Source organism: Rhipicephalus sanguineus, chromosome 7 (assembly GCF_013339695.2).
Source record: "Rhipicephalus sanguineus isolate Rsan-2018 chromosome 7, BIME_Rsan_1.4, whole genome shotgun sequence".
NCBI classification, from domain to species: Eukaryota; Metazoa; Arthropoda; class Arachnida; order Ixodida; family Ixodidae; genus Rhipicephalus; species Rhipicephalus sanguineus.
The window spans coordinates 10,634,673-10,642,725 of NC_051182.1; positions in this window are offsets into that span (position 1 = coordinate 10,634,673).

Here is an 8,053-nt window from a genome sequence, read left to right on the forward strand (position 1 = left end):
TCCCATCATTCTTGGAATTGCTTTCTCCTGAGCTAGTTAGTTCATAGCAATGTGACTTCGATCAGCGGAACTGAAGAAAGGCACAAATTGAAGGCAGGCAAGAAGGTCCCTGTTTAAGGACTTCCATGCCTGCCAAGGAGACAACGAAAGACAAGCACACGGCGATTGTCTTTATTGCGATAGCAATTATATAGACACTCTTGACGGGTTTTTGACGTCATGTCTCGTATAAAGTCCGAATGGGTAACGTCCCTCGCGAATCGTATGTTCTACCACGGGTAAAAGCGCGCAAGCGGGCGACGAATGTGGCTCAAGCAGAGATAAAACGAGTCGGCCCATCTCCGTCGCTCGGAGGGCGCATGCGATAACATCGCCGTGCTCGGGTGACCTGCCGTCGAAGCAGAGAGGAAACGCCCCGTCCGTCTTAAACGAGCACGAAATTATGCGAGGGGGGGGGGTGTCGCTCGAGCAGCAAATGTGAACTTTGATTCTCAGGGCGCGGCCGTGATCGCTGGCACGCGTGCTATCACTGAAGCCATCAGCGGGCGACTCGTATACCCTTCTACGTGCTGCGCTCTCAACGCGAAGAGACTGTGCGGAAAGAGCATCTCTCCCTGGAGCGGCCGTATTCTCTTACACCAGCGTTTTATAGACTTACGCGAGATCGGTCCCAAAAGAGTTACTGGAAGCCTCACTTCGGATAACATTACAATTAGTTGCTATAATAATGAGAACTAACAGACAATAATGCCGAGTACAGGGGATGTTATTTGTAGTAATTAGGATATAAATGTGAAGAAGGTTAGGTGGACGAAAAGATAACTTGCCGCCGGCAGGAACCGAACCTGCGACCTTCGATAACGCGTCCGTTGCTCTACCACTGTGCTACGGTGGCGGTCATCCTCCCGCCTACGTTATGGGGTATATACGTGCATTTAAACCTAGGAGTGTTAGTCAACTCCCATCGCAGCCGTGGAGGCCAGTGTGGAACACTCTTTTTCTGCCTATTTTCGTCCCGTAGCACGTCATCTTTTTACGAGCTGGCAGCTGACCAATAATCCTTCGCATACTACCTGAAGGAATTAAGTCTGCCAGAACGAGACCCTCTACCAAAAATAATACCAGAACGAGACCAGAACGAGGGTCTCATTCGCCCTCGCAGTCAAAGTGAGTCTTTTTTTATCATTTCATATTAATCTGATTTCTAATCTGCATGATTGACCTATTCAGTATTTTCAGCGTTAACATAAAACTATTCGGTGACGATTTCAGTCTGTCATGAACTACATTTCCCTATACTTTCCTTGGCATTATTGCTTGTTAGTTCTCATTAATATTGTGTTTAACAACAACAAAAAACGAGCCTTTAAAAAGCCATCTTTCCTTCATTCATAGCAAGGGTCTCGTTCTGGCAGACTTGATGCCTTCAGGTAGTATGCGAGGGATTATTTGTCAGCCGCCAGCTCGTAAAAAGATCACGTGCTACGTGATTCCAAAAGGCAGAAAAAGAGTGTTCCACACTCGCCACCATGGCTGCGATCAGCGCTGACTAACACTCCTAGGTTTAAATGCACATATATACTCCATAAATTGGACGGGGGGACGGCCGCCGCCGCAGCTCAGTGGTAGAGCATCGGACGCGTTATTCGAAGGTGTGCAGGTTCGGTCCCTGCCAGCGGCAAGTTATCTTTTCGTCCACTTTACTTTCTTCACATTTATATCCCAATTATTACAACTAACATCTGCAATACTTTCCTTGGCATTATTACTTGTTAGTTCTCATTAATATTGTGTCTAACAAAGAAAAACGAGCCTTTAAAAGCCATCTTCCTTCCTTATTCATAGCAAGGGTCTCGTTCTGGCAGACTTCATGCCTTCAGGTAGTATGAGAGGGATTACTGGTCAGCTGCCTGCTCGTAAAAAGATCACGTGCTACGTGACGTCAAAAGGCAGAAAAAGAGCGTTCCACTCATGCCGCCATGGCTGCGATCGGCGGTAACACTCCTAGGTTTAAATGCACATATATACCCCACAAAGTGGACCGGGGGATGACCGCCGCCGTAGCTCAGTGGTAGAGCATCGGACGCGTTATTCGAAGGTGTGCAGGTTCGCTCCCTGCCGGCGACAAGTTACCTTTTCGTCCACTTTACTTTCTTCACATTTATATCCCAATTATTACAACTAACATCTGCTTTACTTTTCTTGGCAATATTAGTTCTCAATAATATTGTGTCTAACAAAGAAAAACGAGCCCTTAAAAGCCATCTTCTTTCCTTCAACTTCTATATAAGCTATTCAACATAGAAAACTCCCGCTGCATGGCGAAACCTTAAACAATACAGACGCATAAAAATGCGGAAGTTTGCACTATGTCGCGCAAAGCTTGGCAAAGTGAAGCACGGGCCCGTCGCCGCTCATACTCCCCGTCGACCGACAAGTCTCTTCGAGATGCGCGGCTTCCTCCTCGGGAGTACGCACTTTCTTAGGACGCCCCATGGCTGTCTCGGCACGATCCGGCGCAGCAGGCTCTGCACTGTAGAGAGGAGGTTATGCGTGATGTCTCCGTCGGTGGGCGTGGCTTTGCTACCGCGCATGCGCGGCTTCGCCAGGTGGTGCGGTATCTGGTCGCGATGCTTGCTCCCTCTTTCTTTCTAACTTATTTTCTCTCTCTTTCGTTTATCTTCTCTCTTCCTCCCGTTTGCATTTCTTTCTCTCTATTTGTCTCTTTCTCATTCTTTCTGTGCTACGCTTTACTCTCTCTCCCCCTCCTTTCCCTCCTCATCACCATCACATCTCTCCTCACGCTCACTTCACTTTCCCACCCACTTGCTGCATTATACTATACAAGGCTAGGTTATGCTCTGCTACCTTGGCTGGATAGCCGAGTGGTTAGGACGCTCTCCTTCGATCAAGCATACGCTGTTTCAAATCCTACCTCGTGAGCAATTTCTTCCGGCGAGAATTTCTCCTATTTTTCTTTATTTATATCTTGCTTTCTCTTCCTCTGTTTCTTTCTCTCTCTCTCACTCTCTGTACTCGTTCGCTCAACCATCAGGGTTATTACAGGCCACACTGGATCGGTGAGTAGTGGGATTTGCCCAAATTCTGTGGCACATACCCGTTTATGATGATGACAGTTTTCCGCAACACCAGTGGCGTCTTTATGGTTGGACTAACAGCTTAGCTGTTAATCAACATCCCTCAACGCTACAAAAGTACCGCTTTAACACCGACTACTTTTGATTATGATTCTTCGCACTCACGTAAGAGAGGGGAGTGGAGAGAAGGTGTTTGGAGAGGGTTTGCGCATGCGCAGTAAAGGTGGTCACGCCGCACACCACCACCAACGGATGGAACTCCGCCATAAGCTGCTTCGCATCTAATAATCTGTTAGTGCACTTTCGTGCACTAACACATTTGCTCTTGATGGGAGCGAATCCTTATGGGAGCGCCACTGAAAACTTGGCGGCGCTAAGAAAACGCTAGTTTTGAAGAGTGGCGCATTAGTTTTTTAGAAGGTCGTGCAAACGCCATCTTTTTTGTCCGCGTATGGGTTGTTTACTTGATCAACGCACGGCGCGTGGTCGGCCGTGCTTCAGACTGTTCGGATGGTGGTTGTGCCTGCCTGCTTCGCTAGTGGTAACAAACACATGTACGAGAGCTGTTTTCACTACAGCGGGAAAAATCCGTAGTTTCCTGGTGGACAAGCTAGAGTCGCCGCTGCAGGTGCTTGGGCGGGGGGGGGGGGCAGAAGCGAAGAGACGCAGTTGGCGCTACTTTATATTTTTCAGCGACGTTAGCGGCCGTTCAAGTTACTGTATATGCTAACTTTAGGTAGCAGAGTTGCGCGTAGGTCTGGCTACCAACCACAGCTCCGGATTTGAGATGAAAACCGTGTCACCGGTTGACATGTTTGACGGGTCGAAGACCGGTGATAAACATGACTGTCGATGACTAGTGTCAATCCAGTTCGCTGCAGCGGCGGCGTCGATAAATACGAAAACTGGCCCGAGCGTCAGCTTCTCTGCAACGCATGGTTGCTAGCGGCGTTTGGAAGACAGGTGCGCAAGTCTGCTACCTAAAGGTAGCATATATACCACAGAGTTTCTCACAATGATACCTAGAGGGAAATCTGGAGCCACCGTCTATGCGAATTTCTTAAGGGGCGCCATAGCCGCGATGGGAATGACGGTATACGTGCCTGCGAGGCTTGCGTTGGCTGGTGTTCAGCGAGGCTTCGGATAAAAAGCGGATACGACTGCGCAAATAAAGCTTCTCTAACGTAATAATACACGTTGGGCTAGGCTTGGTGTCAGTCATGTTCTTTATTCAGAACAACCTCCTCTTCCTCGTCTTCCCTCAGTCTTTCTCTAACTTCTTCACAACGTCCACGTACACTCCCCCTCTTTGAAGACTCATCCCTCCTGGGATGATAGATGAAGACGTTTCCAAGAGTCGCAAACTCCAGCACACCGTCACTGTCGACGTAACCAACCCTCTTGAGAACGCCTTGTTGCACTGCAGTCTGCACCACTCGATAAGGTCCCAAATACACCTGCTTCGTGCCGGGAAGGCCCTTTCTCACGAGTATCAGATGTGTGAGACGACGTCAGGTACGACGGAACGATTGTTGTATTTACAGCAAAGGCGCGCGAACCAAAAACCGAACACCGGCGATCCAACACAATGATGATGATCGCGATGATGTGTATGCACAAGTGAAGATGATGACCGACACAGTCAGCGCTCACAGATGATTCATCTGTATATTAGGTATCGCTGTGTTGTGCCGGCGGTTGAATTTTCTCCATATCTTCCCGATATTTTCGCACAATTGCAGGCGGTCAGCAATGCGAAGCTGTCGATCAGCAGGAACCACTGGTGCCTTTCCGAATGCCGCAAAATACGGGCTACAGCCGATGCTCGCAGTGTGCGATCGGTTGTGATGAGCAACAGCTGCCTCCAAGCAGCACTTCCATCCTCCTTGAAAGCTTGTGTACATTGAAATGAACTGTTTCAAATCTCGTATTATTCTTTCAGCTATGCCATTTCCTGCTGGATGGTACGGCGCGCAGCGTCGCAAAATAACTCCTCGTTCCTTCGCCCACTCTTCAAAACGCTGGCTTAGAAACGCTGGTCCATTGTCTGATATCACTACTCTTGTACTCTTAAACATCTCACCGCTCAACAGAGCAATCACACTATTCGCGTCTTCTCTTCCCGGCCGTGCAGCGACTGTTCTTCTGCACTAGCCTATTGCCACTAGGAAAGCCCGTGTTCTTCCTACTCCAGTAGCCTTGTTCTTGAGCTCTTCAAGATCCACGTGGACAACTTCAAACGGTATGCTTGAGTGTTGAGGCAAGACCATCTCGTCCGTTCTCTGAAGTTACTTGGCTTTGCGAACTTGACATTGATGTCAAGACTGAACATACCGCTGGACGTCGTCTCTCATGTGTTCCCACTGGAAACGTTGATGGATCTTGCGATAAGTCCTCCAAAAGCCATCGTGTCCGCCTGGGTGCGGGGAATCATGATAATATTCCAAGATTCGAGGCACGATTGTTTCGGGAACTCCGAACTTTCCGTTGAGGAACTTGAGATCTTCAGTTCCCTCCCACAACAGATTCACGTTGATGTTTTCTTGATCAGGAATGATCACAGGTGTCGAAAGTGCATCTGCATCCTTTAGGTGCTCCTCAGGCCTGTGATCGACCACGAATGTAAACTGCTGGACTTCAGCCATCCACCTAGCGATCTTTCCTCTAGGCTCTGCGAGATGAATGATGTAAGTCAAGGCTTGATGATCCGTGAAGAGCTTGAAGCTCCTGCCACCCAGGTAAGGTCTAAAATAGCGTACGGCCATTACGACTGCCAAGGCTTCTTTCTCTGTAGTCGTGTAGTTAAGTTGCGCTTTCGAGAAAGTGTACGAATAGTATCCGACGACCATCTGTTGCCGGCTCCGTGGACAGTCTGTATCTCTTTGGTAAAGCACTGCACCTGTGCTATAATAAGAAGCGTCGGTGTACAGCTCGAAGGGCAACTTGAAGTCTGGAAAAGTGAGAACCGGATCAGATGAAATGATGCTCACAAGGCTGTGATAAACGGAATCACACTCTGCTGTCCATTGAAATGGAACATTCCACTTAGTAATTTCTGAGGCATTTGGTTTTTGTCGCATACTCTCTAACGAACGACCGAAAATGCCCGCGCAAACCCAGAAATACCCGCAAAGAGTGCAAGTCATACGGCTTCTGCATTTTAGATGAGAAGCATCTCTTGCTCGGGGGTATCTCCCGCGGCATCGGCGTCCGCACTTACACTACGCATGCGCAACTCTCCTCCTTCCCTCTCTCCAACAGCTCTGCGTTACTCTCTCCACTTCTCTCCCAGCACCTGCTTGCGCTGCTCCTGCGTTCTCGCTTCTGCTCTCGCAGTGCATGCGCTACTCTCCTCCTCTTGTCTCCCCTCCTTCAAGTGTGAATATAAAGCGGGTAGAGTGCTGCGCGTTCAGTCCAGCGCTTGCTTCGGTTGCCTCCTCTGAAATGCGGGCTCGACATGCCGAAATTCTCTCCTGCGCAACGCCGCGATGAGCGCCAGCGCATGCGCGTCCCCTCACCCTCTCTTTCCTCTCGTAAGCTGCCCCCCTCTCACGCGCCTGTCGACCGCGTTCCCCGCTCGCCCTGTGAGAATTAACGGTCAGGCTAGAGGGAAGACACGACGCGCGTAGTGTTCCTCTTCGCGTTCCGCGACGCGAGGTCGGTAGCGTGCCCAACGAACGCCAACGGAACGGGATCGTGCAAGTGCTCCGGCTTCGCATCGCCTCATGGTTCCCTTTAGCGGAAGATGAAGCGGAAGTGGATGCGAAGTATCTCTTGCTCGGGGGTATGTAACGCGGCGTGGTCATCCGCACGCAGCGTTGTGGTCCGCACTCACACTAAGCAAGCGCGACTCTCCTCCTTCCCTCTCTCCAACAGCTGCGCGTTACTCTCTCCACTTCTCTACCAGCACCTGCTTGCGCTTGTCCTGCGTTCTCGCTTCTGCTCTCATGGCGCATACGCTACTCTCCTCCTCTTGTCTCCTCTCCTTCAAATGGCAAAGCGCTGCGCGCGTTCAGTCCAGCGCTTGCCTCGGCTGGCTCCTCTGAAATGCGGGCTCCACATGCCGAAATTCTCTCCTGCGCAGCGCCGCAATGAGGGCCAGCGCATATACGCGTCCCCTTCCCCTCTCTCTCGCGCGCCTGCTGACGTTCCGCGCACGCCCTGTGAGAATTAACGGCCAGGCTAGAGGGAAGACACGACGCGCGTAGTGTTCCTCTTCGCGTTCCACGACGCGAGGTCGGTAGCATGCCCAGCGAACGCCAACGGAACGCGATCGTGCAAGTGCTCCGGCTTCGCATCGCCTTATGGTACCCTTTAGCGGGAGATTGTGTAATTTTTGCTATTCGTTCCACTGATTCCTGCTTCATTGTCTTGGTTTGGCCATCAAATACTCTACCAAGCAACTCAACTTTTTTTTTTTGAAAAACTCTCTTCTCGTTAATCATGAGCCCTGCCTCACAAAATGCTTGAAGTAATCTAGCAAGATGGTTTGAATGTTCGTCCTCGTTGCGGGAATAAACAATTATATCGTCAATGTAGACGCTACAAAAACTTCCCAAGAAAACGGTCGCAAAACGTCATTCATCATCTTCTGGAACCAAGCGGGTGAGTTCTTCCATCCAAGTGGGAGTCGGTTATGCTCGTAGATTTCAAAGGGCATTATGAATGCGGAATATTTCTTGTATTTTTCAGGTAGCGGCACTTGCCAAAAACATTTGCCTAAGTCAATGCGCGAAAACACTGCATCCACCGTTTAATATATGATAGAATCTATACGTGGCATAGGAGACGGAAAAAGCTGTCTGCTTAATAATTTCTCTGTAGTCTGTGCAGAGTCGAAGACTTCCATCTTCTAAAACTTTTTGTTGGGCTAGTTGGTGCATTTTAGAGCGGTGAATAAACGGCGTCAACGAAACAACCACAAGAAGAGACAAGGACGTACGCCTACGTCTTTG